The sequence below is a fragment of the Cervus elaphus genome, chromosome 26 (assembly GCF_910594005.1).
Source record: "Cervus elaphus chromosome 26, mCerEla1.1, whole genome shotgun sequence".
In the NCBI taxonomy this organism is placed as follows: domain Eukaryota; kingdom Metazoa; phylum Chordata; class Mammalia; order Artiodactyla; family Cervidae; genus Cervus; species Cervus elaphus.
In genome coordinates, this window is record NC_057840.1 from 36,160,921 (window position 1) to 36,177,337 (window position 16,417).

At 39.1% G+C, this 16,417-nt stretch overlaps 1 protein-coding gene across 3 annotated transcripts in view; it reads right to left on the reverse strand.

Annotated features, from left to right (window-relative positions):
- Positions 1–16,417, reverse strand: part of SYNE1 (spectrin repeat containing nuclear envelope protein 1) — a 482,339-nt gene that overhangs the window by 406,388 nt on the left and 59,534 nt on the right. The window lies entirely within an intron of this gene.

Sequence of the window (16,417 nt, forward strand, 5' to 3'; positions counted from 1 at the left end):
TAGCATGACTATCATATTATATTTCTAAGCTCCAAAGATTCTGAATTTGAAAACAACAAAGCCTAGACTTCTGCACAAAGGACTGTACAATGATAGAGATGTATCCTACAGAGGAGTAATAATATTTAAGAGAACATAAGCAATAGATATAATAAGAGATTGAAAGCAACAGAGTTCATATGGCCATTCATACTGGGGCTTCCTTCTATATCTTCTAGTTCTGAACAAAGACAATAAATGTGAATAGTTCTGGCAGAAATCTGGTGCCTTTCTCTACCATTTTTCTTCCTCTGTTTGTGGGTGTAAACATTGCAAAAGAAGATAATCACATGGCAAATTAATAAAAATACCCTCTATTTTTACAACTTGAATTTACTCTTGTTTTCATGTATACTTCTCATTTAAATTCACACAAGTAGCCTGGCCACACAGACAGAAGAGGTATCATTAGTTCAGATGGAAATAAGGCATTGAACCATGGTGGGGTTAAGAAATATGCCAGAAATCTAGAAACTAGAAGGTGGGCAAGAAAGTTATAGAAGCATGGCCAGAGTTTAGGAAGACTGACTCCTAATCGCAATGCCTTCACTGATTATTTGGTTCATGTATTTAATAAATGTCAGTATGCCCCTCTTGTGTACCAGCATCCACCTCTGACCAACTATGGGTGCAATCAGAGAGGATGGATGTGGCTGCGGTTCCTTATGGTCCAGTAAGGAGGACAAGATTCAAAAGGAAGTCCATGTAAGAACAGGGGCATGGAAGATGCGAGTGGATAAAGACAGACGACAGTGAAGGAAATTAAAGGCAACATGAATGTGGAAAAAATTAAAGGAACTGACGTTCCTTACAGTTTTCAACTAATGGAAAAATTCTGCTTTGATATCTAAGAAGTTTCCTGATAAGTGACATATAAGGGAAAGTGATAAAGCAATGTAAGGACAAGTGATCATGATGAAGCCTTATTTCCAATTAGCACAGGAACTGTGAAAAGACCTTCAAGTTGGCCCTGGATGAACTCCCCATTGTAAAAGGGGGCCTGTCTCCTGGTTTTGCAAAAACTTTGCCATAACTTTGAAATCTCATCCTGTTGTGAGCGCTTAGCAACACCAGCACAGTCAAAGAAAAGCGAATATTGAAAAATGTCCTGAAGTATTATCTTCAGACAAACACTTTACTTCAACATTAAATTGTACTACTGTTTCAAAAAAAAAAAAAAAACCACAGTGTTTAATTGTGAGTAGGATATAGCAGTTGACCGAAGTGTTCACATATTTTACATCTAATATTTAGTCTAGGCTTTTAAAAAAACATATCGCTCTCCCAAATATATATGACTTTTCCCCAATATAGTGCCTTCAAAGTCTGCTTACTTGTTTTCCATTAAATTATTACTCTTCATTTTAAACAGGTTTAGGGTTACAATCACATACTTTGGGACTTTTATTTTAAACACTACTAATTTTATTTTCTCTTCTCACCCTGTCATCTAAATTTTCCTTTTCTTTCATTTTCAATCCAAGCACAGACACAAACATTTGACACAACTGCATTTATCTTCTACTTTCTACTCCACGTCTTCTTAAGAAGCTGTGCAGAGCTACAATTTTAACGTGAAAATTTCTATACTTGAAAAGGAGATGAAATGATTGAAAATAGGAGCTAAAAACAGTAAAATTGAAAAAAAGGATCAAAGTACAGAGTTTGAGGAGCAGATGCTAGAAATTCAACCCCCACATAACGTTCCATGAGACCCTGGGAAGACATGCGTTCAGTGTTCAGTCACACACAGAACACCAGATGGTGCTGGGACTGTCTGTTGCTTCCGGACCAGGGTGATAACAGCGACCTTCACCATAAAGGAAGATTCCCCATCACAGAACCTATGACCACCCTGCCAGAATCAGGGGCATCTACATGAGACAGCAGCTGGTGAGTGTCCCAAGCGGGTTCTGGATGTCAGCCCAACCTCACATGTTCAAGTTTATTTTTCTAGCAAGCTATGATTTTTATAGTAATCATGTACGCATGTGAGAGATGGACCACAAAGAAGGCTGAATGTGGAAGAATTGATGCTTTCGAACTGTGGTGCTGGAGAAGACTCTTGAGAGTCCCTTGGGCTGCAAGGAGATCACACCAGTCAATCCTGAAGGAAATCAGTCCTGAATGTTCATTGGAAGGACTAATGCTGAAGCTGAAACTCCAATACTTTGGCCACTTGATGGGAAGAGCCAGCTCACTGGAAAAGATCCTGATCCTACAAATCATTTCCCTTCCCCATTTGTATATTTGTATCTGCTGCAATATGATCATTTACCAGGGTCAGGATAACAGGGAAAACAGACTCTAGAAGGATTTTTGTCAGTAGAAGGTGCTTTGGGGGATGTGCTCTCAAAAACAACACTTTTAAGGTGTGGGGGAAGCAGGATTGGGCAGAGAGGGATGCTGACCTGAGATGCAGAGCTGAGGTAGTCCTTTAGGGATGCCCTACATGGAGGCAAGGGCAGTGACCCTGTAGCTGCTGGCTGGGTATGAGCTGCCCTGCACAGGGGCACAACTCAGATGGAGCAAATCCCTGGGACTAGGACACATCCTGCCTGTGGAGTGAGCCTTCCGTGGGTAGCACTCTGGGCAGCTGGGGGAATCAGGGCCCCAGAACTGAAGAACAGTGCCCAGGTTGCTCCTGACAGCTTGTGCTATTAACATATCAGCTACACTGTTAGCGACTAAGTCTCCCAATCCGCTGCAGTTGTGTTCCGTGGCAGACACGCTGAATACAGAGGGAGGGAACATTTGCTTTCATATCCGTTTGACACCAGAGTCAAACCCTTTACCGCTATGAGAGGCTGCTTTCTCCATTTGTCTCTAAATGAACAGTGTTTCCAAGTCCCACTGTTGAACCTTTCTAAGGACTGAATTAGAAGTGCGGCAATAATGAGAACCACGCAAAGACAGGGAAACGGCCGCACCTCTCATGAGGCAGCCAGTTACAATGGAGGTCTCCAAACCATCTCAGATGTCTGTTTTTCTAATAGTTTGAATGGTTGCTCAACGATCCAAACAGTTTCTCTAGCCAACCAATCAAGGCTGGTTCCGCCTTTCTCCCCTCTAAGTCTGCCTGCCTGCCTAGGTACCTTTGCTACTTCTCTGACCAGACAACTCCAACAACTAGCCCCGCCCTGAGTCTGGCTCCGTATCACTGTCCATCCTGTCTGATTCCTTCTTCCACAGATAATGTCTCTCTCACAGCTCTTAAACCCAGTACTGACCAGGAGCTAGGTGAGTGGGTAAAGAAGATGTGGTACATACATATAATGGAATATTATTCAGCCATAAAGAAGAATGAAATAATGCCATTTGGAGCAGTAGGGATGAACCTAAAGATTCCCCGTCACACTCCGTGAAGTAAGCCAGATAAAGACAAGTGGCATATGGCATCACTTATATGTGGAATCTAAAAAAATAAGTGATACAAATGAATTTATATACAAAATAGAAATAGACTCACAGACATAGAAAGCAAACCTATGGTTACCAAAGGGGAAAAGTGGGGGTGGGGGGATAAATTAGTAGTTTGGGATTAAAATATACGGACTGCTATATATAGATGACCAAAAAGGACCTACTGTATAGCACAGGGAAATATAATCAATATTTTATAATAAACTATAGGGGAAAAGAATCTGAAAAAGAATATATATATATATATGTATATATATATATACGTATATATATATATGTATATATATATATATCTTAACCACTCTTCTGTACTCCAGAAACTAACACATTGTAAGTTTGAAAGTGAAAGTGAACTCGCTCAGTCATGTCCCACTCTTTGCGACCCCATGGACTGTAGCCCCCCAGGCTCCTCGGTCCATGGGATTTTCCAGGCATGAATACTGGAGTGGGTTGCCATTTCCTTCTCCAGGGGATCTTCCTACCCAGGGATCAAGCCCGGGTCTCCTGCATTATAGGCAGATGCTTTACCGTCTGAGCAACCAGGAGCTGCCAAATAGTGGCACGTGGGCAAGAATCTGAGCCGAAAATGGGCTTTCTTTCACCAGCAACATTCTAAGAAAACATTTCAATTTGAATGTTTTTAGGTGTGACTTAACATTTCCTAGTTTCCCCCAGATTCATTACTCTAGATTTCCTTAAACCAGCCACATCTCAAATCACCTGAAGGTAAATGAGTCTAAAACATCTAGAAAAGAGAAAGACTTGACTTCCATATACTCACAGATGGGAAGGGAGGTAAGGAGGGAACCCGACGAGAAATCACAGGAAGAGGTAATAAGCAGAATAAAGACTCTCCCAATTTAAAAAGAAGCTATTGCAATTTTCTGATATGGTTATTTTAATTATATTCTTGGGGAAAGTAGAAGAGGTTTCTGTTCACTTTTTCCACCCCACCATCCAGTATTTTAAATTAGTGTAAATTTAAATAAGTTTACTATTTCAACTGAACTATTTCAAGGAAACTCAGAGCAATCAGAACTAAATAAAAGTTATTTATTAGCAATGTAAAGATATAAATACAGGAAATGTATATTTTGATACATGTATATAAAGCCTAAGATTTTGGTGTTTTTGTATATAACCCAGCACCAGATCACAAGTTTCAATCAGCTATAAAACCTCCTGGTACATTTTATATAAGTTTGGAAATCACCAAAGCACATATCAACAGCAATTAATTAGTATATTTCATATAGCCAAGTATTAGCATAAGACTTGCCATTGTATCTACATTTGTTTCCTAGTAAGTTAAATGGCTCAGCTATCTAAGTATGTTTTTGAGGGTCACCACTTAGGAACAGTTGTTGGGAGCCCAGAAGCAAAATTGGGTGCATATTTGGTTATCATCCTTGAGAATCTATATACAATGGAAAGGAAGTGAAATTTTGAGTCATCCTTATATTTTATAAGAAGTCTGAAAATAAGAAAATTAAAAATAAGATGAAAAAACTCCATTAGGTTCACAAAAAAACATGAAATGCCAGGGACTTTAAAACTTAGAATTTAAACACAATAACTGGAACTTAAAAAAAATTAAGTCATAACAGACTATGACAAATTTTTGACCTGAAATTAAGGCTTCAAGAATAACTTTTGCTCATGAATTTGAGAAAGTATTTAGCTCTGTCATAAATGGCACTTATGACACTGATGTCTTAACTTTCAAGAAGCATAAAAATACTTACCTATAAATCATCTACATTTCTATTTTAAAATTTGGCTTATATCTTAGTATCCCTAGAAAATTTGCACAGTTCAGACTTTCACTATAAATAATGGTTTTAGGTTTTCCAAAATCATGAGCATAAGTCAGTAGTATTCATTTTACTTCTTTGATTTTCAGGTTCAGATAAGATAGGAAGGAAAAAAAATGCTTAATTTAGAGTTGCTTTAAAATCTACTTTACATAACCCCAGTATTCTCTACCAAGGATTCAGACTGAAATATTATTAGAAGAAAGAGTGTGCGCACGCACACACACACACACACACACAGAAAGACAACAACAACAAAAAGTACCTTTTATCGCACCAGGAGTCTTGAAGGTTGTTTTTATCATATTCCACCTTTTCTGGTGGCTTTTAGGAGTTGTCCTAATTCAATCAGTATCTAAATTAAACACAGCTTTCACCAAGGGAACTTCCAGCTCCCCCAGAAGCTCTCCCCTCAAGTATCCCTATAGCAACCCCTCTATAAAAGCATATTATTCTCCTCTCATTCTTTAGTCTCACCCCCTGCTTACTGACCAAATGCACCACTCCCTAATGCCAACATTTCAACAAAGAGAGTTTTCACATTGATTAATAAAAAGTGCTTCGGATGCATTTTCAAGGGGAAAAAACTGACACCTTTTTCAGTCAGTGTTTAGAATTCAGGCATTCTTATTATGTTGAAAAAAATCACTCAATGCATTCAAAGTCCCCAGTTTTAACCTTAGATATACATGTAAAGTTTTAATTTCAGAATTTGAGAGAAAGAAATTTGTAGACCAATACTACACTGGTATTTAATTTCTCATATTCATATTTATACAGCATATAAACTGGTTTACTTCTAATTTGTTCTTTGAATTTGCTGGATTTTTTCCAAGTGCCATTGTGGGACACATATTAAAAGTTATAATTACTATATTAGAAATATACCTTACAGCCAATTACCAAGGGAATCACATTGTTTTTTTAAAAAATATATATGCAAATAATCTTGGAGAGATTTTTACATAATCTCTTACATAATCTCATAATCTTACATAAATATCAGTTAAAGAAAAGGCCATTCCAGAAAAAAATACTATACATATATAAGTGCAAGAATCCACAAAGAGTATTTTAAAAATTCCATGCTATGCTTCCTAAGGCAATTAGATCCCCAAGCAATAAATGTTTACAGACTTATGCGTCTCTACAGGCTAAAGTAAAATAATTCTTTGACCGAGGATTTCAAGGCAAAATAGAATCAGCTGCAGCCATACTCATGCCCATTAAACAACACTACAAAATTACCAATAATAACACTGTCTTCATGTTTCTATCTTGTTTAGAGTAAGGAATGTTTACTGTGAGATAAAACTTAATCCCCAAAATTTGTTTATATAGAATGCTATTTTCATGACTTAGAGAAAAAAAATCCTTGTAGTTCAATAGAGGCAAACTGGAATAATTAATTATCCCAGAAGTCAACTTTGGACTCTGGAAGTGAAACAGACCTGATTTGGAATCCTAACATCAACATTTACTGTGAGACCTTAAAAAGGTGACTCAGCCAATTTATGTCTCAGTTGACTTACGTGAGTTAGCTGCTCAGTTGTGTCTTACTCTTTGTGACCCCATGGACTGTAACTTGCCAGACTCCCCTGTCCATGGAATTCTCCAGGCAAGAACACTGGAATGGGTGGCCATTCCCTTCTCCAGGGGATCTTCCCAACCCAGGGACTGAACCCAGGCCTCTCGCATGGCAGGCAGATTCTTCACTGACTGAGCCATCAGGGAAGTCCTGACTCATACGTAAAATGGGGATAAAAATTGTAACACAAACCTCACAGAATCATTGTAATGACTTAACTGCACACAAGATTTACTGCACACAAATTACGGGCAAGGCAATGACTAGGTATATGAATGACTTGGGGAGATGAAGGTGAGGCAAAGGTAGCCAAGGAGAACTTGTAAACTTAGCCCCTCCATATCCCATAAAAGTATTTCCCCCTCCCAACAGCATGGCTGTGTCTATGTGCATGTGCATGTATGTAAGGGGAAGAAACATCATGCAAACATAGTAACCTCATCATGCAAACATAGTAATTTAGTTTATTGCTCCAAAAGCTTGGATCTGTGGTGCACGTGGAGAGAGAGTTAAACAACTAAGCCCACTGAGGTAAGAGTGAAAAGGCACTTCAGCTGCTGCAACCTAAGGGTCCCTCTGAAAATAAATGGATAAAGAATAGCAGACTAACAGGCTACAGTCCATGGGGTCTCAAAGAGCTGGACACAACGAAAGCAACTTAGCACACACACACAGGGGAGCGGGAAGGAGGGAGGGTCAGTATAGGGGTAGAGGAGTAAGAGGAACAAGCTATTAGGTATAAAGTGAGCTACAAGGATACACTATACAACACAGGGATTGTAGCCAATATTGGTAGAATAACTATCAATGTAGTATAACCTTAAAAATTATCAATCACTATATTGTACACCTGTAACTTATATGATATTGTATATCAGCTACACTTAGATTTAAAAAAAAATTATTTAACAGAGAGAAAAGCAACAGTCAAAGCTGTGGGCAAGATAAAGATGCTGGTTTGTTTGAGAATAACATGTTCTCTCTGCTCACTCTCGAGCAAGCAAGGAGCATGACCTTCCCTTTTATTGTAAGTTCACACTGTCAAGGGCAATATTGCTTCTTTTCAGGAAGAAACAATATCAACATGGAACAAAAAAAAAAATCCACATTAAAAAACAGCAACAACAAAGAAGTTGTGATAGGAAGGAGGTGAGAAAGGGTCAGAGGAACACAGAGCAGGAAAATATAGATTCAGAGGTAATTTGAGTCCAATCCACCACCTTTCAAATTATATTAAAAGCATGGTTGAAATAGCATTTTTGGCAGTACATTTCCAATTCACGACACTCTAGGATAAGGCTTAGTGGAATTATCAAGAGTGTGGATGCCAAATGGACATCAGGCAGGAAGAGAAACCACAGGCTCATTCTCAGCAAGGTGTCCTTACAGCATCACATCACGTAGAGCTTGGCCTGGCTCAAATATTAATTTCACAAACAAGTGCAGCTATAAGAGAGACTCTTCATCATTGAAGGTTATAACCTCAGTGGTAGAAAACCAATCTCTTGGATTTTTGTGGCACTGTAAAGTAACCTATGGTTTACTACATATTATTTTAAATATTAACCAAACTATGCTAACTCTTTTTGCCTTTTCATTGTGTTCATTGTGTTCATGGACATGAATCTGAGCAAACTCCGGGAGATAGTGAAGGACAGGGAAGCCCGGCGTGCTGCAGTTCCAGGGACTGCAAAGAGTCTGACACGATTGAGCGACGGAACAAAAATGTTAACTCTTCATCAATGGGATAGATTTTTCCTTTCTTATAATAAAATAAAAGTGTATATCCTTTTGTTGTCCTAATCTACACAACCCATAGTTTTCTTTAATACCTAGGACCTTTATCAGTGGATTGTTCTACAAGCCTTGGTAAAGTACATATAACAGGTACTTTGAATGCTTCTGTTGAATTCTTTGTCTCCCTTTTTACCATTCCTTGAAGCAGAGGCAACAGAGAAGAATAAAAGAATACTTTTTCATCTGTCATGATCTTTAGGCTGAAACTCTCCTGGTATCCCAGTGTCAAACAGTTATTATAACAATTGCCTTGAATATATAGATATTTTTGCAAAATCCAAGACTTTAGATGTCTTTACTGCATGGTCAAGAAACAGCTTCCTTCCTGCTTTCTGAAAAAAAAGGAGGGAGATCTGATTCCTTTACAAAGATAACCTTGGTTATAGAAGAGAAACACAATGATGAGGAGAGTAGAAGATTCATCTTACCAAATATTAAAATAAAATAAATAGCTAAATTAATTAACACATTGTGATACCAGAGAAGGAACAAACCACAGAATGGAATGGAATACATAATCTTGAAAGACACCCTAGGCTCATTTGAAAGGGAGAATGATTACTTAGCCTTCAGGATTGATTACTTAGGTTAAGGGAAAAGTAGAGGGCAAATTAAACAGAAAAATCCACCTAACAGCCTCACTTTGCCCCCCAAAATTTACAAATGGGTTACAGAATTAAAGAAAATAAAGTAAGTATAACAACTACCTATCAATATCTATGTTTACCAAATGAAGAAACATATTCTAGATCTAAAAAAAGTAAAAATATTCTCAGTCTAAAAGAAGAGGGAGAGATTTCATTGCATAAAAACAAAAACTGCACATTCAAGAAAGCATTACCATGATTAAAGGTAAAGAGTATATGAGGAAATATTTGCCAAAAATATGAGTAAAAATTTTAAATAAAATCAATGGAAAAAAGCTTCAAATCCTATTACACTATTAAGCAAAGTTATGAACCAGCTATCATGAGAAATGCTGGGCTGGAAGAAGCACAAGCTGGAATCAAGACTGCCAGGAGAAATATTAATAACCTCAGATATGCAGATGACATCACCCTTATGGCAGAAAGTGAAGAAGAACTAAAGAGCCTCTTGATGAAAGTCAAAGAGGAGAGTGAAAAAGTTGGCTTAAAGCTCAACATTCAGAAAACTAAGATCATGGCATCCGGTCCCATCACATCATGGCAAATAGATGGGGAAACAGTGGCTGACTTTATTTTGGGGGGCTCCAAAATCACTGCAGATGGTGATTGCAGCCATAAAATTAAAAGATGCTTACTCCTTGAAAGGAAAGTTATGACCAACCTAGATAGCATATTAAAAAGCAGAGACATTACTTTGTCAACAAAGGTCCATCTAGTCAAAGCTATGGTTTTTCCAGTAGTCATGTACGGATGTGAGAGTTGGACTATAAAGAAAGCTGAGCGCAGAAGAATTGATGCTTTTGAACTGCGGTGTTGGAGAAGACTCTTGAGAGTCCCTTGGACTGCAAGGAGATCCAACCAGTCCATCCTAAAGGAGATCAGTCCTGGGTGTTCATTGGAAGGACTGATGTTGAAGCTGAAACTCCAATACTTGGGCCACCTGGTGCAAAGAGCTGACTCATTGGAAAAGACCCTGATGCTGGGAAAGATTGAAGGCAGGAGGAGAAGGGGATGACAGAAGATGAGATGGTTGGATGGCATCACTGACTCAATGGGCATGAATTTGGGTAAACTCCAGGAGTTGGTGATGGACAGGGAGGCCTGGCATGCTATGGTTCACGGGGTTGCAAAGAGTTGGACACGACTGAGCGACTGAACTGAACTGAACTGATTCTTAGGCTTCCCTTGTGGCTTAGGTGGTAAAGAATCCACCTGCAATGTGGGAGACCTGGATATGATCCCTGTGTTGAGAAGATCCCCGGGAGAAGGGAAAGGCTACCCACTCCAGTATCCTGACCTGGAAATTCCATAGACTGTGTAGTCCATGGGGTCGAAAAGAGTCTGACATGACTGAACGACTTTCACTTCACATAAACCAGCAATTCACAAAGTGGCTTTTAAAATATGTGAAATAACGTTTGTGATTACTTGAAAAGTGGAGATTACAACAGTGAGATAAGCATGTATTCCAGGGATAATTTTTAAACAGGAAGATCTCGAGTTGCAAAGAACTCTTATTTTTGAAAGCTAATATTTTCAATTATTATAATAAAGCTTAAGCAACATTAATAAATTAGCTATTTATTTCCCATAGTCTCAATATTATGGGAGATCAGTGGTTCTCAAAATGCCTTCACAGCATCACCTAGGAACTTGTTAGAAATACACACAGTCCAGCTCCAACCCAGACCTATAGAATCAGATCAGCCAACCTGGTTTAACAAGACTTCCCAGTGATTCTTATACAGAATCAAGTGTGGGAACAACTTCATGGATCATAATGAAATCCTGTGGCACAGTGTTTTGGATACAGCATGTATCCAAAATGCCGTGGTCTAAGTTCCAGCATCACCTCTTTTTCTCCACCTTTCAGTTTCCTCATCTGTATAAGGGGGACAGTAACGCCACCTGCCTCATATGGTTGTTAGGAGGACAACACAGTGTGTGTGTGTGTGTGTGTGTGAAGTCGCTTCAGTCATGTCAGACTCTTTGTAACCCTATGGACTGTAGCCCACCAGGCTCCTCTGTCCATGGGATTCTCCAGGCAAGAACACGGGAGTGGGTTGCCATGTCTTCTTCCAGGGATCACACCCAGATCTCTCATATCTCTCCCGCATTGGCAGGCAGATTCTTTACCTCTAGCACCATCTGGGAAGCCCCCAGCACAGTACCCAAAGGATACAAAACAGTGCTTGGCATAGTCTAGCCATATTGTCAAATAAAAATTTAAAAAACAAATAACTTTTAAAAGGGAAAAGATCACATTCAAGGTTTTTTTAAAATAATAATTACACTATCAAAAATGACACTAAATTGCATATCTACAATAGAAATGCAGGTTAGTAAGAGAAGTTAGGAATGATAAGAATAGGAGAAAGAAAAAAGAATATACACAGGCTGCATCCAGAATATTCTCAAATACTCTGGCAGTCGAGGTTCACACATAATTCAAGGAACTTCTTAGAGGTAAGCCTTACAGTGCAAATTCCTATGCTCAGTCTAAAACAATTTGGGAATAGAAAACTCATTACGTTGATGGCAAAGATTGTGCTTGCTTTGTTTTCTGTGCTAATAAACCAGCTGTTGGAGACATGGCTTGAAGCCCTACTTTGAAGAATAAATAACCCTTTATTAATTCATAAGTGAGGCAAATATGATCTGAGCCTGTTATGAAAATGTGTTTTTAGTGAGTTCAGTCTATTAATAGTCACTCTTCTGATTTACCATTTTGTTACTGAAATAATTTAAAAACAAGAAGTGTAAGTCTAGTAATTGCTTCAATGTTGTCTAGACCCTGTCTGACAACTCCACTGAATTCTTCAATTATTTTGTTGTTAACAATAACTAAATAAATTATCATGAAGTCACAGCAAAATAAGTGGAAAATACAGTCTTGCAGTTTCTAGTTTTAGCCACTCTTGCTCAAGACTAAATGAAATAAAAATTCAAGTATTATTTATTACTTTCTCTGTATTGTGCAGGTATTTGATTTTTCAAAATGTTAAAATATCTTTTGTTATGGTTTCAAAAATCTTTTGAATACTTGCCTATAAAATGTTTACTCTCTTAGATTTCAATGTCTGCTCTTCCATCTCTGTGTATAATTTTTAGCTCCTTTCATAAGAACAGATTAACCAGGGAGCTAGTTACCTGTGCATTTGGGGTCAAGTAGATGAGGGAGTCACGAGGGCCCGCGAAAAATAAGGAGACTGTGGAAGAATGAAGTTGTCAATTGGAACCACTTGGGGAAGCCCAACCTTAGCATCACTAGGAAATGGATTGAGGCCATATTGAATCTTGAGTGTTTCCTCACAGCAAAAGAAATAGCGTTGGGTCCCTTTCTTCCTTCACGAATAACACGTTTGGAAAGGGCAGGTGTGTTCCATCTGCTCCCACCAGAAAGTCAGACTCCCAAACTATAATTGTTCCTTCAGTCAGAGACAACTGAAAAAGATGGAATTCATTTCCTCCTACTGTTAGGTAGGAAGTTAGGCAAGAGCAAAGAGGCGTGGTCTACCTGAAAAAGATTCAAACTGATCTCTAAACCCCACAGGGAACATGCCCCAGTGTGGCTCATGAGAGCTACGCTACAAAATAACCACAGACATTCTGGGCCCTAATCGCACAGTGGATACAAAACAACCAGAGGGACTTCTCCCGCTCATGCATATGTGCTGGTGAGGCAGAGCTGTGTCCTCAAGTGACCTTAGGAGCCTATTGAGGGTCCATAAATGTTCTGTACCTACATGCATCTGATTATAACAGACTGAATTATGGGAAAGACATGCGTAATAAAGCCTGTTGTTATGCAGCTTGGAACTGTCCATGAAAACCGTCAGTCCACACTCACACAGACAAACACGTAAAAGCCCTGTCTTGAAAACCCTCTGTACCTCAACATTCTGGGCCCAGTGCTTCTCTTGGTGTGGCCCACCACTCCCTTGAGGTGTTCTTTCTCTTCTTTCTTCAATAAACTTGTTTTTGCTACAGGTAAGACCTCAGATTCATTTTTATGTCCTTACCAAGAACCAAGGCCCACGAGGAAGGCTCCTTTTCGACTCTCCCTACCTGGTAACACTACAAATTTATAAAGAGCTGTCTAGGATATTTCAATCCCTAGTAGCAAGGAAAGAAACCTTTCCAGTGGTGACCACATCCCTGAAAAGAAAAACAAACCAACTCCCTCCCCACAGCAGTATAAGAGCCTCCCAGGACCCTCCCCCTAATCAGGCCCGGATCTGGAAGGATTTGCGTGTGATCTCTCTGCCCAGTCTCAGGAAGGGATGAACAAGGGGACTTTCATCCCCTTGGTTTGTAAACTAGGAGATACGAAGGGTCTCGCTCAGAAATCAAATTGTTTCTTTAATCTGCTTCTTAATCTGGACTTTTTGGACCCATGTAGGAATACAGAGAGTTTTTTGTTTTTGTTTTTGTTTTCAACTGACAATTTATCTCCACTATGTGCTCAGAAGCTCAGTCATGTCTGACTCTTTGTGACACATGGACTGTAGCCCACCAGGCTCCTCTGATCATGGGATTTCCCAGGCGAGAATACAGGAGTGGGCTGCCGTTTCCTCCTCCAGGGGATTTTCCTGAGCCAGGGATTGAACCCGTGTCTCTTACATCTTCTGCCCTAGCACATGGGTTCTTTACCACTGGTACCACCTGGGAAGCCCTTATCTCAGCTACCTAGTCGCAGTAAATTTAGCCAGCAAGTGTTAGCTTACAATGTGCTCGCTTTGGGGGTTCCTCTTAACTTAAGATACTAATGGAAATGCCATTTTCTTGTCTTCTGCGATTGCTTAAGAATGGGAAACATTGTATTGGTTTTGCCATACATCGATTTGAATCCGCCATGGGTGTACATGCGTTCCAATACAATGTTGTAAAGTAAAATAAATAATTTAAATTAAAAAAAAAAGAATGGGAAACAAAGTACTGATTACTAGTCTTGCTTTTTTAATAGCCTCGGCAATGAACTCCAGGTTAGAAACGGCACTTTAGAAAAGCAAACCAAGAAAAGAAATAAAAACACATTGTGTAGAAAGAAAAAAGGCCTGAGATTTCTTAAAAAACAGAGCATATATACGTATGTGTGTGCATGACTCTTGCAGCATCTCAGAAGTTAAACGCTATACACCTACAGTCCTCTCATTTCATAAGAGCTGCAGTATACGGGAAGAATATGTATCTAATTTTCATATGTATATACTTTTTTACTCTAACAAAAGAACGAAGCATGCATGTTCCCTTCTTATGAGAAACAGTGTGATCTAACTTATTTGCAAAATTTGGGACTGTGATGTGTCCACAGGAGGGAAGAAGGGAAACAGCTCTTAGACACACAACTGTCTAATTATATCTATATTTGTCTTGGACCAATTACTATGACAGAGGGTATTTTCTCTGGTAGAGACAAAAAAGTGCTTTATTTTCTTAAATAATGTAAAAAGGAAAACATAACCTGTGATTCTACTTACTTTTAAATTTGTTTCCTGCTTACTTGCTAGGTGTAACTGACTTGTTATTTTTAATGGATTTTTGAAAATAATATTCAGTGCTAGGCTTTTCATCATAACAGATTTTTCACAATGCCCTTGTGAAGAAACTATCATATTTGTAGGTACAATGACAAAACTCTCCTCAGCAACTTCCTGAATAAGGCAGGATGGGGATGGAGGGTACCTTTAAAATCACAATCTTAGACTGGCTTTTTGCTTTAAGCATCTGAGAAGGCAAACAGAAACCAATATTTTTAAAAAGAAAATGTCTACATCCTAAGTGACATTCTTTAAAAGGATCTGAGTGATATTTCCATTGTCATTACAATACTTAGGATTTTACCGTAATAGACATGACAATTAAGGTCTATTTTTACTAACATAAGGGGTTTCCCTGGTGGCTCAGATGGTAAAGAATCTGCCTGCAACACAGGAGACCCAGGTTCGATCCCTGGAGAAGGGAATGGCTACCCACTCCAGTATTCTCTGGAGAATTCTATGGACAGAGGAGCCTGGCAGGCTACAGTCCATGGGGTCACAAAGAGTCAGACATGAATGAGCAACTAACACTTACTAACATAAAATGAAATTTCTACAAGCCAATGTTTGTTCATAGTTTTGCCAGTTTTGTCAATTGATGATCCCTTCTCATTTCCCTGGTTAAAGGTGAGGTCCATTAATTATACATATCCACAACACACAGTGATCTACCTAGCTGTTAGAACAATTCAGTTCAGTTGTAGATGACTTGCTTCTTGTAAAACAATTCATTTCATATGCCTTTACTAAAGGAATTGCTCAGACAGGAATGGTTTCAAAACAAATAAACAGAATCAGAGGACTGCTAGAATAAAAGAATTTTAGAATCGAGCACTGTGTAAGAGTTAGCTCATGTCTGTGACCTGCCCAGAGTCACAGAACCAGTTAGCCACAGACAGTCAGAGATGATGCTCTTCACTGACTGATACCCCAGAGCTCTTTCCTCTACAGTCAGAAACATGAGCCAAAGGAAAAGTCTTTCCCTGAGGATAGCCTATTACAAAGCATATTAAACCTATTAAAAAGCAGAGACATTACTTTGCCAACAAAAGTCCGTCTAGTCAAAGCTATGGTTTGTCCAGTAGTCATGTATGGATTCGAGAGTTGGACTATAAAGAAAGCTGAGCACCAAAGAATTGATGCTTTTGAACTGTGCTGTTGGAGAAGACTCTTGAGAGTCCCTTGGACTGCAAGGAGATCCAACCAGTGCATTCTAAAGGAAATCAGTCCTGAATGTTCACTGGAAGGACTGATGCTGAAGCTGAAACTCCAATACTTTGGCCACCTGATGCAAAGAACTGACTCACTGGAAAAGACCCTGATGCTGGGAAAGATTGAAGGCAGGAGGAGAAGGGGATGACAGAGGATGAGATGGCTGGATGGCATCACCAACTCGATAGAGATGAGCTTAAGCAAGCTCTGGAAGTTGGTGATGGACAGGGAAGCCTGGCGTGCTGCAGTCCATGGGGTCACAAAGAATTGGACACGACTGAGCAACTGAACTGAAAACTGAAGAACAGCTCACTTTCTGTCAGGAGTAGAGGAGTTCACTTAAAAAGGAATGGAGCA